Raw genomic sequence first — 19,675 nt, 5'->3', positions numbered from 1 at the left:
AACAGTTCGGTCGGTCAATTCTTGGGACCTGTTGCTAGTTGGACAGATGGGAAAAAGTGGGAACCTCAAACAATATGAGCCATATGGAGCAACACTCTTCGAGGAGTATGGGGCTGAAGTGTTGCCAATTTTCAGAGAAGCAAGTTGGGAGCTGATTTTTCATCTGTTCATTGAGTATGATCTTGAGCTCACCTTTGATTTCAATGACTCATTTGATGGCACTAGTGCTAGGGTTTAAGGGATATTGTTTCAAGTAATAAAAGAAAGCATTGTGGAGGCAATGAAAATACCGGCTGAGGGGGAAAGATGGTATAAGAAAAAGATGGTGCAGGGAGTAAATCTCAATTATTTCTTGAAGGATGATTCCCATGATCCTTGTTGGAGCATTGGGGTGCACAACAATATTTTAAAATCAGAATGATAACATCCTATGAGGATGATTTAGGTTTTTCTGACTTGTGATGGTCATTCCTCCAAAGTTTTCTTATACCATATGAGATTTGTGGTACATTTGGATGGTTTTAATAGGATGAACATGCCCTTTTACCTACATCAAAGTTTGATTAATATGGTGTCTTATGCCATAAAAAGGAGGGTTTGGTACCCACATGATGTACAACACCACGGTTTGATTTTGATCCTATACACCCATGAAATGAACAAGAAAACACAACAGCCGAGGAGGAGGATACTGGGACACCCCTTTCCTAGAAGCAATAATAAGGAGAAGACTCTTGATATGCAGGCTGAGAGCAGTCAACAAGTTGGTGGAAAAACATAAGAAAACCCTAATATGATAAAAATCCACAGGGTTGATCGAAGGAGGACTAAAGGACACTAGTTATAAGTATAGGAGACTAAGGAAGATGAGATCATGGAGGAAGGTAGAAAGAAGGGTGAAGATCCTAAGGAACGTGGCCATAGAACAAAATATTCAAGGAGGCCAAGAACTAGACCCACAAACAAACTAAGGTTGGGATTGAAAATTAAATTGAATCCCAAGCTTAAGGAGCCTATTCACATTGAATATGAAAATGAAGTAGGGTCCGCTAGAGATAAGGAGGGTTTGTTAATAGAATAAGTACCATAAGCTCTAGAAACTAACAAGACCCCACAGAAGAAAAGTAGAAGAGTCACGAGGGAAATTGTAAAATATGAAAAGCTATGAATACTTGCAGAGGCAGTAGAGGTCAATGGAAACTAAACAGGGGAACTCAGAGTCTCAAACATTAGGGTTTTTTGCTAATCCATATAGCTATTTTTTCAAATGGAAGGTTTTGGATCAGTTCAAGGGAGGGGAATAGTTGAGGAATTTGTTGGAAGTTTCCAAGAGTTCCTGATTTCTAGTGATCTTTTCCATATTTGCTTCTGAAGGAATGAAAATGCATAAAAGAGTTTTTAATGATTCTCCTTCAGTTAGAGGCCCAAGTTTTATCTTGTACATGTCGATATCTCATTAGATCAAGAATAAAACATTATTTTAAGAATGTACAAAATTATGTATTATGAAACTAGAATTATCTTTCTGAATATTGTGGATGTCAGTGAAACTACTATAATTATATGATTTTCTTATTTTCATTTCATGTTCAAAGTTTATGCTGAGAACAATATTTGTTGGTTTTGTGCTACTTGTAGACTGTTTCAAGGAGCAATAAGGTTCAAGCCCTTGTTTAAATTCATTTTGGATAGAACAACCATAATTGTGCATGTCTAAAGGTTGTTTCCTCTATTTGGATGTTGACCTGCAGTATACCAGTCAATATTGAAAAGGATTTTTCCTGTAGGTGGGTAAAATGTGTTGTTGGTGGTATATTAATCTATAAATTTGATAATTACAAGTTGTTATGTTTTATCTTTGTGAATGGTGTCAACGGTTGCTACTATTTTTTTTCTTTGTAACAGTAGAAGATTTTGATACAAACTAATGATAATGGGTACATTTCCCAAGTCACCAGTTTCATTAATGATCCATAAGGTTTGAATTTCCCAAGACAATAATATCCTTTTTTTATTAACGATCCATAAGGTTTTCATTGCCGAAGACACTAGTTTCCTTTTGTTATTAAGGATCCTTAATTCCCAAATGGGTGTTATACTGGACCTTCTCTTATCTCTATTTATTGGATATAATTCATGGGATATGCAGTTTGAGTTCTCTCTTTTTCATAGTAGAATATTTTGATTGGTGGGTGTTATGTTGGTCCTGCTCTTAGCTCTGGTTATGTGATACAATGCATGGGCTACATAAAATATATTTCTGGTATGTTCAGACCTCCTCTAACCTTGATTTTATTGTAGATTAGAGCAGTTGTTACACAATAACTATTCTAAACATCTTTAAATTATTTTCTCTAATGATTCGAAGTGAAGTAAATGGGCATGATTTTTACAAATTAAGGTTAAATCTGACAGACTTGGATGTAGGCCAAGTCATATATGTCGTTACGTTGAATGGCATCTTTCCCTCTCTTCGTAAAGTAAAGGTTTTTCTACAAGTTATGAATATCACTAAATGAGATGTTCATGTATTCTGAGAAGTGCTTCATATTGTTATCAATGGATATATTAGCATTTCTATCGAAGTTCCAAAGATTTCTAATGTTAATGTATTCTGAAAAGTGCTTCAAATCATTATCAATTATGTTTTAATAAATTTCAATGCTAAATTAGATTTCCACATGTTGTTGCTCGAATTTCCTGTGGAGATAAGTTGGAAAAGTTGGTTTCTCATACTAATCAGGTTGTATTGGAAACAAAAATCTATACTTTGACACTGAACCAATAGGGATCCCTATGCTCCTAAAAGTTATATTTTGTGTCAGTTTTGGGGAAAATCCAAAGAGAATAAAAGGTTATAAGAACATTTTATATGCTCTTCAAGTTATATTTTGTGTTAGTTTTGAGAAATTACAAAGAGAATAAAAAAGCATATACTCTTTAGGATATATTTTGTGTTAGTTTTGAAGAAAATATAGAGGGAAAAAAATATGGATAAATAGTTAGATAAGTAGTCACTCAAATTCTAGAATTATCTATATTTTAGTTGGAACATTTTCTACTCTCCATATGTACCAAAATATCAATAATGAATAGCTTGAATAGACCAAACAAGGTCGTAAGTCAAATCATTGAACACAATGATGAATATTCCTCCATAAAAAATGTTACACTTCTTGCTTGAGCAAGGAGATGGAAAGTAGTGTTTAAGCCGAAAAAGTGATTTTATCCTCCCAAAAAATGTGTCTTCTCTACCAGCCACATTGACATAAAAACACAATACACTGGGAATTGTCACAGTTGCCTCCCACTAAGTAGTCAACTGATTCTGTCAACATTACTTGCCAACACTTACATGTGAAGTTACTATCAACACCTAGCAACACCTGACAATATTGTTGTCAAAACATTATACTAGAAAATAAATAAAATTTGTTTTAAATGATGCAGGCTTTCATAAATTTAGTGTAGTTTCATAAAGTTTTAGTTTTTGCAAATGCTTAATAATGAGCTTGGCCAAATTGTTGATTTTCATTATTCACAGTGGCTTCCAACTAAGTAGTCAACTGATTTTATCTACTAACATTTAATGTCACATTACTAACACCACCTCGCAATGCCTAAAATTATAGTTATCAAAACATTGTACTAGGAAATAAATAAAATTTTCTTTCAAAAGATGTAGTTTTTCCTAAGGTAAGTGTGGTTTTGAAAAATTATAATTTTTTGAAAGATCTTAATAATGAGGACGAGATTTTATTCATTGATTATTTTGAGGTTCCTCTAAGTACTTATTACATTCTTCTTCAGTCTCCAAGTTGCATAAGCCTTGATAATTTCAATACAACAATACTAATTTCAAAAATTTGAGAGAGGACTAGTTGTTTCTCACTAAGATGCATTTGAGGTTATGTCAAGTACCCATTACACTCTTCTTGAGTCTTCAAATTGCATTTGTTAAGTTTACAAGGTCCTCATAATTTCAATACCTCAATGTTGATATTCCCAGAAATTTGTGAGGTTTTTAGTTGGTTGTGTCTCTATGCTTTCCAAAATTGTACCTTATAATTAAATCTTTCTACAATCACCACTTAATCATATAGGAAAAGATGTTAAAAGTATATTGGCATCAATAAAACACACTTAGGTTTTGACTATCAATTTTTTGTATACCAAAATCCTCAAATATATATTTTCTTGAATCTCCTTCAATGTAGATGTTTAAAATTCACTATGGAAGTACTTTCCTAGTGTTTTACGTTTTTGAATTTATTGAATCTCCTAGATGTGATTGGTCTCCATAAATATCATGAGATCCCAAAGATTTCAAATTTTCTATTCATATTATTTTCCTCGGAAGTTAGTCATTGTATTTAGATGATAGCTTGCTTCAAGTGCTTCATATCTCTAGCATGGTTATTTATAGTGAGTTTTGACACTTGAGAAGTAGTCAGAAGCAACCCAAAAGTGTGCTACCTACAACATTTAGTGGTTTAAAAGGCTTTTAGTTACCATGTCTAGACTTTAGGTCAATATGCATGTTGACCCTAAAAAATTTTGTTCACTTTCTCTAATTATGTGTACTATACATCTTCCATCCATTTTTGTTTCAATTAATGAAGGGTGGGGTGGGTGCTTCCTATGTGAATGTTTTCTTCTTCTTGGCTCTTTAACTATAATTACTATGTCTATATCACTATGTTCATTGGATTTCAAAAAGTTGTTTGATTTCTCAATTTTGTGTTATATACATCTTCCCATTAGTTTTATGAATTGTTGAAGAGAAGTGTGGGTACTTCCTCTTTCAATGTTTGCTTGTTGTTTCTTCTTTGATTGCAAGAGGTGTGCATGGTTAGTTTTTTCCTTTCTTAAGTAGTATAGTTGTGCGTAGGTTGAAGCTAAAAGGGTTGTACCAAGGAATGAATAACAAAATGTTCATAGGAATAGTAATATGGCAGTACCTAGGACTAAGAAGATTCTTGTTGGTGGGTTAACACCCCCTGTTACTAAGGATGACTTTAGAAAGTATTTTGAGTAATTTTTTAATACAACATATGTAGTTGTAAGGTATGATCACACTACACAAACACATCATGGTTTTTGGTTTATTACTTATGATTCAGAGGATGCAGTGACAAATTTATTCAACAAATATTCCACCAGCTTAAGGAAAAGACTATGGAGGTGAAGTTGGTCATTCCCAAGGACATGTCTCTAGGAAATACAAGAGGTTCTACAGGATGTGGAGCTAGTTTTTGTGCACAATATATGCAAAGCTATGGACCAACTCTTATTGGGGTTTATGGAGCATGCTTTCCTATTGCAGGTACTGGATGTCCTCCATATGTTGCAGCCCCCAGCTATGGACCTTATAGCTATGGAAGTACACCAGGGTATGGGACAAGTATGAATTGTGGATATGGTGCAATGCCTAAAAAACATTGCTTCAGTAAGGTTTAGTCTGAACCATTAAACAACTACCAAAGTTGGCATTAGTGAATTGGTATTGATTTTTCTGATCCAACTCACTAAGATCTGGATATACCCTTCCAATAAAGGATTAAACAATCCTAACATGGGTAAGTCTCTAATAATCTTTCTCATTTGTTTGTGATTAATTTGAGGGTAAACCACAATATTTTCATTTTTGGATACTTTGTTTTGGACAAGTTTGGGTCACAGGCGCTTAACAAAGACAGGGCATGCAAAATAAAGGAAGATGGAGAAACATGGTTAAATAAGGAAATAACAGGGGATATTGGGAGAGTTATGGAGGCAAACACCTCAGTGTGATGTGTGGAGATGAAAGAATAGGAATGACAGTGCTTGGTCTGCTAGATGATTATTGTGTGTTGATCTCTGTCTGTCGTGAAATCTCGAGTTCCTCACTGGGTTCGATTCGCAGGTGCAATGTGGGTGGATGACAAGTACCATGGACTTTGAGTTATTATGTACCAATGATCCTAGCATGAGGAATAAGGGCCTATATCGTCCCTTTCTTGTTGTAATAGCCTTGGGTCAAAATTTCGTGTAACAAAGAATAATAAAGGAGTAATAAGACTAAGCTCATGGGACATGTATTCCAAGCCAAATGTTGGGTAGAAATCTATAGTGGGCATCACTTATTTATTATTATGGATAAGAAAATTGGTAAAGGCATTGGAAAAGGAAAACAGGAATTAAATGGAATTTATTTATGAAAATAAATGAAAATAGGAGAAATGGGAGATGAAGGGTCACATATTTGCATGAGAAGGAAAATTAAAGAAAATGAAGAAAAAGAGAGACATCAATGATAAAGAGGATTTTGAGGATCAATTCACAACTTTTGTTGGTTTAGCTTTTGTCAGTTTAGTTTTGGATCTATCTTGTATTCTCTCATACCCTTGTAGGTGTTTTGTTTTGATGAGTAATCATAGTGGGATGAGATACTTGTTTCATCAACCTAATCTGAATGCCAGGAAAGCTAAATGGCTGGCCAATCTCAAAGAGTCTAACTTTGAGAACATATGCATTAAGGGTAAAGAGAATAGGGTTGCATATGCTCTTAGCAAAAGAGTATAGGTAAATCACATTGCAACTATTAGCTCATATGGGATAGATTTGCAGGAGAGGATCTTGCAGGTAGGGAAGCAGGATGACAAGTACCATGGACTTGGACTTATTATGTCTACGCAGTTTTTTGGTCCAGCAAATAAAATATGAGAAGAAATTAAAAATAAATTAAAAACACTAAGTGCAAGAAATTTGCGTCCACATTTTTTTACAATGGAAAACCCCATCACAGTCTATCCGTAAATATTTTAATTTCCTTTATTGTGAGAGAGTTTGTATTTATATTTAGATCTGATAGAACCAGTATATTTATAAATAATTCAAAGGGAGATTGAATGAGTAGAGATTCATTTAATCAATTGTTATCTTTACTTTTAATTGTAATTGTTCAATTTTAAATTCATAAGAATATTAACTCTTAAATTTTGCCTATTTAAATTTTGTAGAGCAGTAACTTTTAGTAGATATGTTTATTTCATTGAATATAAAGAATGTGCAAAGTTGCTTATTCCTTAAAATTAAATTTGAAACTTCAACCATTTAAATTTATATTTATGTTAAATTAACTTTACATAAATTTCAAGATTAATAAATATTGGTAAAAAATATTCTTTACTTTAGTGAATATGATAAACTTGAAAATATTTCTATGAATATAATTAAATACATCCATAACATATGAAAATATTTATATGGATATAGTTGCTTACATTCATAACTTTTTCATGGATGAAAAAGTAGAAAATTCCCTTAATACATAGTCTTGTTTAATGTTTAACATAATTTTTTTTAGGTTTGATGCCAAGAAACATTCATCATTAGCAATTTAGTAGAATGTCCAAAAATATTAAAGGTAAATTCCTTGATTTTATTGACCATCACCTAATTGTTCAAATGCAACTCACATCCATAAAAACCCTTGCCAAGAGTTTCTTTCACGAATTGATGTAGATGGACATTTACAAGTCTCGTTGTTTAGGAGGTTCTTAAATGGAGTTGAAAAAAGAAACTATTATTATAGTAAATTACTATATTAATGTAACAATTGTTTTTAGACAAATGATATTTTTTTATTAAATTCATTTAAATATGTTTAAAGTAGATAAAGCTAAAAAAAATATAATGATGTTTTTACTTCATCAAATTCAAGGTTTAAAATTAGAGTTGTCATTCTATTCTAGCCATTCATTCAATTGATTACTTTGATTGAGTTAATAAACATCTATATTTTTAATACTCTTACTTGCGCAACCAATCTTAAGAGGATCTTCAAAATAAATAGTTCTACAATATTATTTGTACCATCTCCTAAACCAATATTAAATAGGATTTTATGTGTACCATTAAGGAAAATAGCACCACCAACTCCTCCTTTTGGGGAGATTACCTTGACTTCCATTGTCAAAGTACCCCCAAGCCCCTATTTTGTTAATTTTAGCATGGGATAAGTATCTCATTACAAGGGTTTGCATCCCAGATCTTAAATATGAAAAAATAGATTTAACGTGAGAAGCACATTAGATGAGAAGGATATCCATGTTCTCAAATATCCTTGCATTTCTAGCTAACCAAATGTCCCATGAAGTTATTGAAGGTAGGCATTTCAACACTTTGCTCTAGATTTTGCACCAATTTGTGAGAAATTCTTCAACATATTGCCCTTCGCATTAGTTTTTTATCCTTATATAGAGAATATATTATAAAAAAAACATGGAAATTGTTTCTTCATAATATATTAATTGATTTTTCAAAGGACAATTTTTCATTCGTGATTTTTTTCCTTCTTATCTCATGACATCCTCAAGTAGATGAATTAAAACATCTATGCCACATTTATTTTTTCTTGATCCTCCTACAATCTTCTTTCTTTTCCATCCACGCCCAAACTATCATATCAATTGGAAGAGATTAAAGTTATTTTTTCATAGGGATTTGGTACCCGATATTGGTCTAATACTTTTGTTATACCTTTCCCTAAACTAGGAATCTAGTAGTCAACCTTAACATTAAGAGTCCCACTCAGATGCTAAAAAACCTCAACCATGGACCTCAAAATGATTTATAGTGTGGTCCTACGACATATTCCTATGTAGGCCCTATGTTGTGGTTTAACCATGGAATCCACTATAGTAGGTTGGAGATACCTTATAATGGTAATACCATTGTTACTTGAATCGTCCTACAAGGTTCCATCTCTGACACTATTTTTACACATGCATCAGTCATCTTGCTTACAGAAAAAAATAAAAAATAAATAAATAAATAAAATAAAAATTCTATGGCCAATCGTGGGATGTGCAAAAAGTCAAGGAGTGTTTTAGACATTTCATCCATGATTTCCAACTTAACTTTTGCTTGTTCTATGATTATATCTTTTAAGTCATCTCCTAGGAAAACATCACCACCATCATACATTTCCTATTCATATTGGGATGGGATGCCTGGGGTCAATTTTTGTCAGTTAAGTCAATTTTTGTAATCATTTTTGTTAAAGAATGTAAAGTTTCCGCAAAATGTGGAAGTGGAGTGCGAAGCTAAGAAAGATTCAAAGGGGCATTAGTCCCTTGTATGGGTAGGTGATAGGATGGTTTTGAGACCCACCCATGGTCTGCAAGCCACGGTATTGTAATGAAAAGGCTATATATAGTTGAGGCATAGCGAGTCGAGTCTAAAGAGATAATTTTTGGTAGAGAATCATTGTAAGGGAAAGCTGCTAAGGTAGGAACGGTATGTTTCCTATACTTAGGTGAAAGGGGAAGGCTCCTATAGCTGAGTGCGCAGAGATCGTGGCAAGTCTGTAGCTGAGTGCGTGAGCCCCTCCAGCTGGGTGCACAGAGAGAAGAAGTCTGTATCTGAATGTTTGCATCTTAATAAAGACTGTTTTGAGCTGAATTTGTGCATCTATGCCTTGTTGATTATTTCAGTTAAGTTTTTATATCTCTGCGATCTATTACGACTTATGTGAATTAATGCTTGTTTATTACGTGAAAGTAGTGGATCTGTATCTTTTATGCATATTAATAACAATTTAATACCTTCACGAAGCGTTGGAAGTTGTTGGAATAGATTTACAATAGTTGATCAATTAGAAGAGTTAGGGTTGCATGAAGGTATATTTGAGCCTTAAGATCCTTCGGAAGACCATCACATAGGCCTCTGGATTCAAAAACCTAGTTCTAGCATCCCCCAATAGTGGAGAATGCAGCCTGCGCTACTCAGGTTATTGCTGAAAGGGCCAGTAGTTAGGGTTTTGTTGGTTGGCACAAATAACTCTAAACCTGGGTCAAGCCCCATCAAGCCAACAAATGGTTATGTTGCTGATACCGGGATCTATCTGAGGAATGTGTGATGTCAAATAAGTGGTTCCCTACTAAGAAATAAATTAATAAGTGGCTTTATCAGAAGGAACACGCTTTTGCATCTCAAGAGAAAAGAAATTCATGGTTATCCAAGGAACAATGATTGAATAGATACCTATACTCAAATGAAACTGAAGCCTTTTTTTGTTTCTTCCCTTGCGAACTGGATGAGTGGTTTTCTAGATTAGCGGACACTCAGGGTACATGGAGACTTGACGACCCTATTGTGTGTACTACAGAGGTAGTGAGGTGTCTAGAAGCATCATAAAACAACATCACGTAGGTTGTTGATCATTGGATTGATCGTACCATAGGAGGATTTTTCACTGAGCTTTTGATTGATATATCCATCAGCTATAGCGAAGCAGAGCGCAAGCTATTCAAGGGACCATAAGATAAGTAATTAAAATCTCTAAAAACTTGGATTAAGATGTTGTTGTGTGAAAAATGGGTTATACCATGACCTTGATGTTTGGGACTATGCAAAGCGGGAAACCCTTTAGAAGGAACAAATAATCGGGCTCTGAATATAGTTCGCTATTGGGATCCTATTCAAGAGATGACAAAGTAACTATTTTGAGTACACCGCAAAGTGCCTTGTAGTTGGTAAGTCAGGGTATCTCGCAGATACTTCATCCATCCACTTCATCTCTAGCTCCACCTCCATCGCATACACCTACACCGTCACCTCCATGTCCATGTCCACCTCCACCATTCAACATGGAAAATGCAGTGAAGATGACGATCTTCAAGGGGGTAGGGAGTGAAGACCCTGAGAAATTCTCATTTGTTGCAAATGTTGTGTGGACAACCCAGCAGATCACTGATGATAATTTAAAGAAAGTGCAGTTGGCCACAGCACTGCAGGATAGAGCGATGACTTGGTATATCAAGTATTGTCAAGATCACCCTGTCGCGACATTGGCAGATACTTAATGAGTGTTTAACAGTGAGTTTAATAATCCTAAGTCTCAGGTGCAGTCTATTACAAAGTTTAAGGAGATATAGCAAGTGGTAAATGAATCCTCGTGGGATTTCAATCAGAGGCTAAAATGCATGATCCGACAGGCTAATATGAACATCACAAACAAACAACGCAAATATTGGTACATTGCTTTGTTGTTGCCTCACCTCATATTACCATTATCGTAGAGAAGATAATAATGCAAGAAGAATTTGTGGAGATCGCAATGAGGTTGGAAGCCTCACCAATACAAGATACAAACAATGGAGTATGACAGATTCACTCGCAGCTGGAAACTCTGCACCTGGAGTTGCAGAGCCTCAAGAAGGGAAAGGAAGCACAACCTGAAGTTCATGTAGAAGTTTGGTGCTTGAAATGCAAGGGTCACGGCCATGACAAGGACCATTGTCTGGTTTATCAGAACTATCTTATTGGGGGAGGGCTTGTCCCCCTGAAGCCAAAAAATACCACTAGGCCGAGCGCAAAAGCAATGCCATGGTGAGCTATCTATCAGGTTAGAGAACAACATGCGACAGACAATTGTCATCTACTACAAAAGTTTGTACAGACCCCTCACAGTTGTTTTGCAATTTCTACAAGTCGGTAGGTCATGATGAGTGCCATTGTTGAAGCTATGAATTAATTATGGATAAAACCCTGACCTATTGAATGCAGGCAGAAAATGGGCATCGATTGAAAATCTATAGGAAACCCCTTTCGAGGAAGGAGTTCATTGAAACTTTGGAAAAATCAGTGCTGGTAGTGGAGCAGGGTTCTGCCTCTAATCCACCCACACCTTGATCATCAAAAAAAAAAAAAGAATAAAAAAAGATCCCTGGGTGAAAACCTCTCTGAGGCGCCCAGGGCAGACAGTGAGGTTGAAAACCTCATGGAGGCACCCAGTTGTCCCTCAGAAAATAAAGAAATGGAATAAAAAAAGATCCTTGGGTGAAAACCTCTCTGAGGCACCCAGGGCAGATAGTGGGGGTGAAAACCTCATGGATGTGCCCCTGCTGTCTCTCAAAGAAAAAAAAGAAAAAGAAAAAGAGAAAAAAGAAAAAGAAACAGGTCTAATCTCTGGAATTATTGCAGGTTGCAGGGAATACAATTCACATAAAGAAGGTCACGCAAAACGAGGATAGGGGTCCGTACCAAGCTACCCAAGGTTTGATCACAAGTGGGTCGAGATTCAACCTCCTACAGGAAGTCCTGAGCTTTCTACAGGAAGTTTTGGGACTTTCTGTAGGAAGTTCTGCATTTCTACAGGAAACATCCCGTAGAGCCTTCGGGCAGGCCAAAATCAATTCTGGAAAGGGATTTAAAGCTTGAAGTCTGCTGATTAGGTCTGCAGCCACCCCTCTCTTCCATCCATCACCGGTTTCATCTCTTTCCACTGCCATTGCAACAATCTAGTTATGTATTCCTACACAGTCATACAAAGAGTCATGTTTTCCTCAGATTGAAATCTCTTTTTTCCCAAGTGAAAAATAAAGCACACAAAGGCTCGCACACTCTACCTGTCAAAGCTACATCAGGACCCTTCATCCACGAATACAACCTTGCTCGTTTTAGCATGCATCCCAGGAGGAGAAGCAGCTACAGGATGTCCTACAGGAATCCTGTAGCAGCTAATCCGTCTGGAGCACATACTATGGAGTCAATGGCAGCTGAAATCGACACAGGGGACATGTAACAAACTCCACTTGGACGTGAACACCTCCTCGACAGCTGAAATCAGACGGAGCCTGTGCATGCAGCGTTTAAAACCAGAGGATCGGGTCCCGAAGCCATGCATACAGCATCAGCCAATGAAAGAAGGAGTTCCAGTGCCTGTGCATGAAGCAGGAGTGAGCAAAGCCATCGTTCCACGTCCCGAAGCCTGCAGAACATGTCCACGGCCACACAGGTAAGTGTCTAACCTTATTCGTCAAATTGCATAAACTATACTCTGAAAACTGCATGTTTGTGAAATGGTGCGAATTGAACGAATTCGGTGGCCAGTCAACTGGCCACCCACAGTTAGTTGAATGGCTTCGTGGGATCCGAACGAGCTCAGTTATGCTCGAATCCACCAAAGGGACGTGGAGCCGACATGTGGGAAGCGTCCAGTCAGGGAAAAGCGGCGGATTGGCAGTGATGGCAGCGGTTAATGGTAGAGAAAGGAAATGGCGGTCAGAGACACACCGAGGAATGATGGCCGTGACGTTGGCTAATGGATCGTCCTGGTCACCTCACCCCCTCACCATGAATTGCGCCGTAATTCAAAATTTCTCGGCCAAAGAACTCACATTAACCGCTGTCATTTACACTTGCAACAGTTCTCAGCAAAGTATGCTTCCTCCTTCTCTGCAGTTTGTTAGCCCGAGCTTCTTGGCCCGTTTCAAAATCCTCCCACGTCCCAGGCTTGTTCAGAAGCACCGTGACATCCTCCAAAATCCGGAAAAGCGTTCTACAGGAAGGAGCTCTACAGGAAACACCACATAGCCTCCTGGAGCAGAGAAACCTGGACTTTCTGCGTCGAAATTGGAGTTTCGAAGAGAGGTAGGCTCGAAAACACCATTCCCATGCATGATATTTCGAAAGGTGATGAAATAAACTGTCTGGAGTAGGAGAATTAGAAGAAAGTTTGCCTGTGGATCAAGAATAGTAGTTTGCCCGTGTGACACACGGAATTTTTCAGTTGGTTTTGTGTCAAATTCTCCTCCACGGTTCCTGTTAAGAAATTCCTCCTATAGAAACGATAAACCACTGTGAGGGCTAACCTATGCATGAAGAATGTGACTTTTATGTGGTTGTATGCATGCTGGGGATGAAAATTAAGCTCTGCACTCTGTCTGTGGGAGCCTAATTCCCTTTTGACAGTCGAGTTTTGGGTAGCAACAACATTATAACTAGGGAATTGGTGCAAAGTGAAATACAAACACCTGAGAAACCCTGTCCTGAGAATCAAAAGAGGAAACCATAAAACAACAGTCCCTTTCTGCTCGGAGCATTGAAACAGGGCACTCTCACCATGCCAGGAGGGTTTATCAGAAAGGAACCCTCGGATTCCAGGAAATTGCGAGAAACTCCCGAGGTGGTGGATCTATTCACCCGTGCCAATTGGATGACCTTCTGTGACAGAATTCAAGGTCATGACGATGAGGTAACAGAAGAATCCTTAATTTCCCTGCAGCCTAAATCAAATACACTAGCCACTGTGAATTTCAGAGGGTTGACCCTAAAGCTTACCCCACAACTCATTAGTCATGTTACTGATCTGCCATTAGGGATACCCTGGAGCAAAGAGGAGAGGGCATTGGGCTAAAAAGCCAAGAAAGGATTCTTCCTACCAGAGGAACAGTTTTCAGAAGATAAGAATGGGGTCTGGAGAGCCAGCCTACACCCTTTTTGGAGCGAGGTCAGCCTTCAAATCATGAAATACATTACTTGTGAGGGGCGGTTTAGTATTATTTATGGTTATCACTTCCAGTTGCTAAGTGAACTCAGACATAGGATGGATTTACCCCCAGAACAAAAGTTAATCATCCCCTATTTCCTCCTACAATCATTAATTGAGTGTGGCACAAAATTGAAGGAAGGGACACTGGATCAGCTGGCCCATCATGGGCTTATCAAGCTTCTAGTGGAAGATGCCCTCCATACCTACACTGTCCCTCTCTCCTGGGATATTTTCCGCAATATGTCCAAGGATGATGATATTCAGATTCTGGCCGAGGAACTCACTTCATCCAGCAGTGAGGAAAGGGAGCGCATTGAGGCAGAAGATAAAGCCAAGGGTAAAGAAACCCAGGACAGACCACCACAGAAAGAACAGGAAGAGAAACAAGAGAAAGGCCAAGCTGCTGAGCCCAAAACTATGGGTGGAATAAAGGCACAAACACCAAGGGAGAAACGATTGCAAATCAGGGCAGAGAGGACTGGAAAAGTCCAAGCAAGTGAGGACACAACCAAGGCAACTACAACAAAATTAAAATGGAAGGCACCCCCAACCAAGAAGACCAAAACAGTGAAGACATTTTCTACAGGAAGCCAGAAAACCGTTTCTACAGGAAGCCAGAAAACAGTTAGCACAAGACTTTCTACAAGAAGTCTGGAAATAGGGCAATAGAAGGAAAAATCACCTGAGATTTTAGCCAGGGAGGCAGCAGCTGTGTTGGCTACCCTGAGAATATCTCCAAAGCAAACAGGGAAGCGGAAGAGGGAGCCTTCCATGTATTTTAAGGCAAGAAGGAGCATGAGGATAAAGACTGGCAGCCCCCAGCCACCATCAAAAGAATCAATCACGATTGTAGACACCCCAGCTACACAAAAGAAGAGGTCTCCCTCCAAGGCATCCATCACTTATGAACGGGGAAGCCCGAAGACATCCACCTGGAGAGAAAGAATGAAAATGTTGGACACAAAGGCCTCTCTAAAGGATGTTGAGATTGTTCTACAGGAAACACTGGCTAGGCTAAAGGAGACCGAAGAAATGGAAGGTGAGGCGGCTAAATCACCACAGGAGGAAGAAAAGGTGGAGAACATTGTGGAACCTAGCCCCCAGCCCATCTTGGGCTCCTACTAAAACTTCTTAGAGGCCGGAAAGATCATTCCCCAAAAATTCACAGCGCCACTTTTCCTTGCACTAGAAGAAGAGAGAGTGAGGACCCACACTTGGATGAAGATCGCTAAGTCCAAGGGTGTGGCAGATATAGGTCCTCTGGAGGAATAACTCAAAGAGGCAAGAAGGGAATTAGCTATGGTACGACATGTGGAGAGCAGCCAGCGAGTCAAGCTACAGGAAGAAAATGAGCTGCTTAAACAACAGCTACATTTACAAGGACAGAAGAAGGAAGACAGACCTCATATCTTGGGAGAACAACAACAACAGGAGGAGCCCACAACAGCCAAAGAAATCCCTGATGAAGAGCCGAAGAGAGATGGGTTGTAGGCTGAAATTGAGATATTGAATAAACAGCTACATGAGAGGGAATTGCAAGCTGGCCAGGAGATACAGTCTCTAAAACAACAAGTACAAGAAAAGGAGGCCCAACTGGTCTGCATGGCTAGCTAGGCGATGGAAGCCCTGCAGTGTAGGCAGCCTACCAAATCCTATGCCCTATACCTCAAGGATCAGTGGTTACAGTTTCAGATCAACACCTTGGCCCAAAGGGGCATCACCCCATTCCAAAATTATCATCAATTTGCAGCTCTATGTGGCAGTAGTTCATCAAAGGACAGGGCCAAATTATCAGAGTTTTACTTGCACAACTTCGCCCTTCTGAACATGAATGCATGGGATCCCAACACTGTGGTAGGAGATGTCCAACTTATGGCCCTGGCCTCTTGGATGAATCATGAGGAGAAGAGAGCAACAGAGGTCCGCAATATCATAGGCAGAGAACTCAGTGAGCCACTAATGATCAGAGCAGAGCCGGATGACCCCTCAGCAGTGATAAGCGCCCACCAGCACTTGGCCAACAGCCCTCAGGATTTACCGGAATACATTGAGCAACAGGCTCAAGCTATTGCCCACTTTGAAGACATGGAGAGACTGTTGGGAGAAAACTGCCTGCATGCCTGCACAAGGCGGTGGAACACACTGCCTCACAGCTTGAAGATAAGGGAATACCACTCTCCCACCAGGATGAGGGAGGCCTTGGCAAGGGTACCTCTCTACAAACAGTTGATGCAAAATCTGCAGGCCAATTGGATTGGCTTGAAATTCAACCCTCCTTTACTTTTGGGATTGCTAGAAGGAGTTAAGGAAGAGGAGGAAGACAGACAGTGGGAGGAAGTGGAAAGGAAAGCAGGATTCCACGACCGGGAAGAAGATATCACCGTGGAGGCCTGGGACGTGAGGGAGGCGATCAAAGCCATAAAGGATGATGAGTTGGACTAGTTTCTTAGAGGATGAGCAACCCATTTAGCTGGGGGGTGATGAAGAGCCCCAAATTGGGTAACTTATTGGGCTCATTTTGCCTAATTGTCCTTGATCAATCCACCATTTTTTCATAGATTATGCATGTTTTTTGAGTATTTTTATGTTATTTGAACGAATAAGGGTGGTCACTCTACCAAGGAGGCTAATACGTGGTTATTTCAGGTTTTTGGACAAAGTTTGGAGCAAAACCAAGCAATTATGGGCCAGGTGACAGCCAAGCTTGAGGTGAGGATTCGTAGGGAGGTTGTCTCTTGCATTAAATGGCCCTTCCTGGAAATCTCCACCCTCAACTCCGTGCTCAACAGGCCACCCAAAACGAATCCTAAAGAAAACTGAGCAGCTTTGGGAAGAGTGACTGTTTACTGGCAGTTTGAACAGCCGCGTTCCTTGAATTAAGGAGGGTTGCTAGGCCCCTCATAGTGTATAAATAGGAAGGCCTCAACCTTCATAGTTTACTTTTGGAACTATTGGTATTTGCACTATAGCGCTGTCATTTTCTCAGCTCGTTTTCTTGTATCTACTGCTGTATAACTTTCTTGTGATGATTATTTTTGAGTAATGAAAAGAAGCTTTACTTGGCATCAGATCTGAGTGCTTTATAGGAGCCTGCAGCTCTTGGGGTTGGGCCCAACCCAAGTGCCAAGGCCTCCTTTATGTATTGTTATTTGTTCTTTATGTCTTTGCAAAATCAGTTCTATTAAGTAGATTAAAATCTTGCTGATTAACTAAGTCACTGTTGATGATTAGAAAGAATTTTGATGTTCAGATTGAGTTGATATGTTATTAACAGGGAAAAGCTTCAGAAAAGGGCCATCAAGCACCTCTAGTTTCACCTCTCCCTCAGTGGGATCAGGAGTTGGGATCAAGGTGACCTTGCTGCCAACAAAACACTGACTTTGCTTTGCCATGCAGTCATTAGTGTTTGATTTTTATTTGCAGAAGTTGGTTACATGTTCAGATTCTTGATTGCTTCGTTGCATAGTTAATATACATGGTTTCCTTGCGGTTAAAACTTCTGTTCATTCTCTTTACTGTCAGCTAGATCAGATTAGGTCAACGTAACTAGGTCTCAGATTTTACAAGTCTTCATTGGTTCAGTTGGAAAAACAACTTGTAGAGCACCTGTACCACTTCTCTATCTATCAATACTCCATCAATCCCATCTGCTTCATCCCATAACTTCGATTCTTGCCTCACGTTTGCCACACTTGCTCACACAACCCTAATTTTTGTGCAACATTGCTTCATTCCTCCTTGAACAAATCCAGCCATCTTCATCTTTCCTCAACTCCATCCACCAAGTCCTGGACCTCCTTACACCCCTGTCCTACCTCCATACTCACTCCTTCACCTTTCTCTCTCCATCCATCCTCCAAAATCCCATTTCTGAACAACCTGTAGAAAATTACAGACATCCTGTAGAAATTCCAGAACATCCTGTAGAACCCCTGCAAACTTCCTGTAGAGGCTCACGAATGAGGTTTCTTGATAGCCAAACTCTGTGAAACTCTTTGGAAGGGTGTTAGGGACCCCTTAGGCCCTCTCTGAACCTTCCCGACCTCCTCCGAGCATTTCCTCTCGCCAATCCACCTCTGCACAATAAAAAACAATCAAATCGCATGCATGATAATTCTGGCAACTTATTCAAAAATACAAAAAGATGTTTTTTTCAGATGTTACTGTAGAAGTAGCTTAAATACATGTATTGTACCTTCCTAGATGTCAATGGAATCTCTTTCAGTAGCTTGCATCCTCTTTCTTGCATCAGTAGAGCTAGCTGGTAAAATTAGGGTTTGCTAGGGTTTACGTTCCCTTTCAGCTTTCTAGTTTCTTTCTGCAAGTAGATCAGCCTTCTTTGAGTTAGCTTTCATCCATCAGTTAAAAAGCTTCTTCTCAGATCTCATTGAAGTTGGCTTAAGCTCCTAGCGAACTTGTGTCAGCTAACCAAGTGACAGCTGCGGCAAGAGCTAGTACTTGTGCATACAACACCGTCACTTCCAAGTTTGTTACGAACTGCCGAGTTGATAAAAGTAAAGAAGGGAGTCCTAGGGGTTGCAGCATTATTGCTGCAATACTGGAACCCACCACTCTGTAGCACTCTGGCTTATGTCACTGCAACTCTGCGATTTGCCTCGATCAAGCACTCTTTGCCTTCATGCTTCTCTGTAGCTCTGCGGCTCTACGGATATCATGTTCTCTGGGTACTCAGGCTCTCGGGCCTCTCTCCACGAAGTCTCTCCACACAGCCTCTCGGTCTCTCTATTACACCACTCTCCCCCTCTATCATGCAGCCTTTAGCCTCCTCAGCGCTCTACATCCATGCTCTCAGCACTCTAGCACAGGCTTTCGGGATCTTGGGCACTCTCTAGCATGTAGGCTCTCTCTCTCTCTTCTCCCTCCTTTAGCCTCGGCTCTCTGTCACCCATCATGTTTTATAACATGTTTGGGACAAGGCTGCTTCAAAATTGGAGGTTTCTTGCTTAAGAATAGAAGCCGTTTGTATAGAACAATCGGCGGGCACAACAACCTTAAAAAATAGCCTTTTTATCATTTTAAAGCGATAATACAAAAACCCGAAAAACACTGGAAAACATTGAAAAATCCGAAAGTTCGGATTTCAAATTTTATAAAATTGGACCTGTGAATTGATCGAGTCTGCGCTATATCACAATCGCATCGCCCCTTAGTATCGGGATCGTCGATCTCCCGATCGCCGATTTAATCTTGGCCGTTGATCAATTTCCGATCCGACCGCTGAGATCGCGTCACATATCACTATCGCTTCTGCCAATAGCCCTGCATATCGAGGGATCTGACGACGCCGATCGTTGATTGTTCCGAACATCGATATCGACGATCGCTAATCGCAAT

The sequence above is a fragment of the Pinus tabuliformis genome, chromosome 1_1, assembly GCF_031772625.1.
Source record: "Pinus tabuliformis cultivar Carrire ecotype Pingquan chromosome 1_1, CPIR1, whole genome shotgun sequence".
In the NCBI taxonomy this organism is placed as follows: Eukaryota; Viridiplantae; Streptophyta; class Pinopsida; order Pinales; family Pinaceae; genus Pinus; species Pinus tabuliformis.
This window is presented reverse-complemented; position numbering follows the sequence as displayed.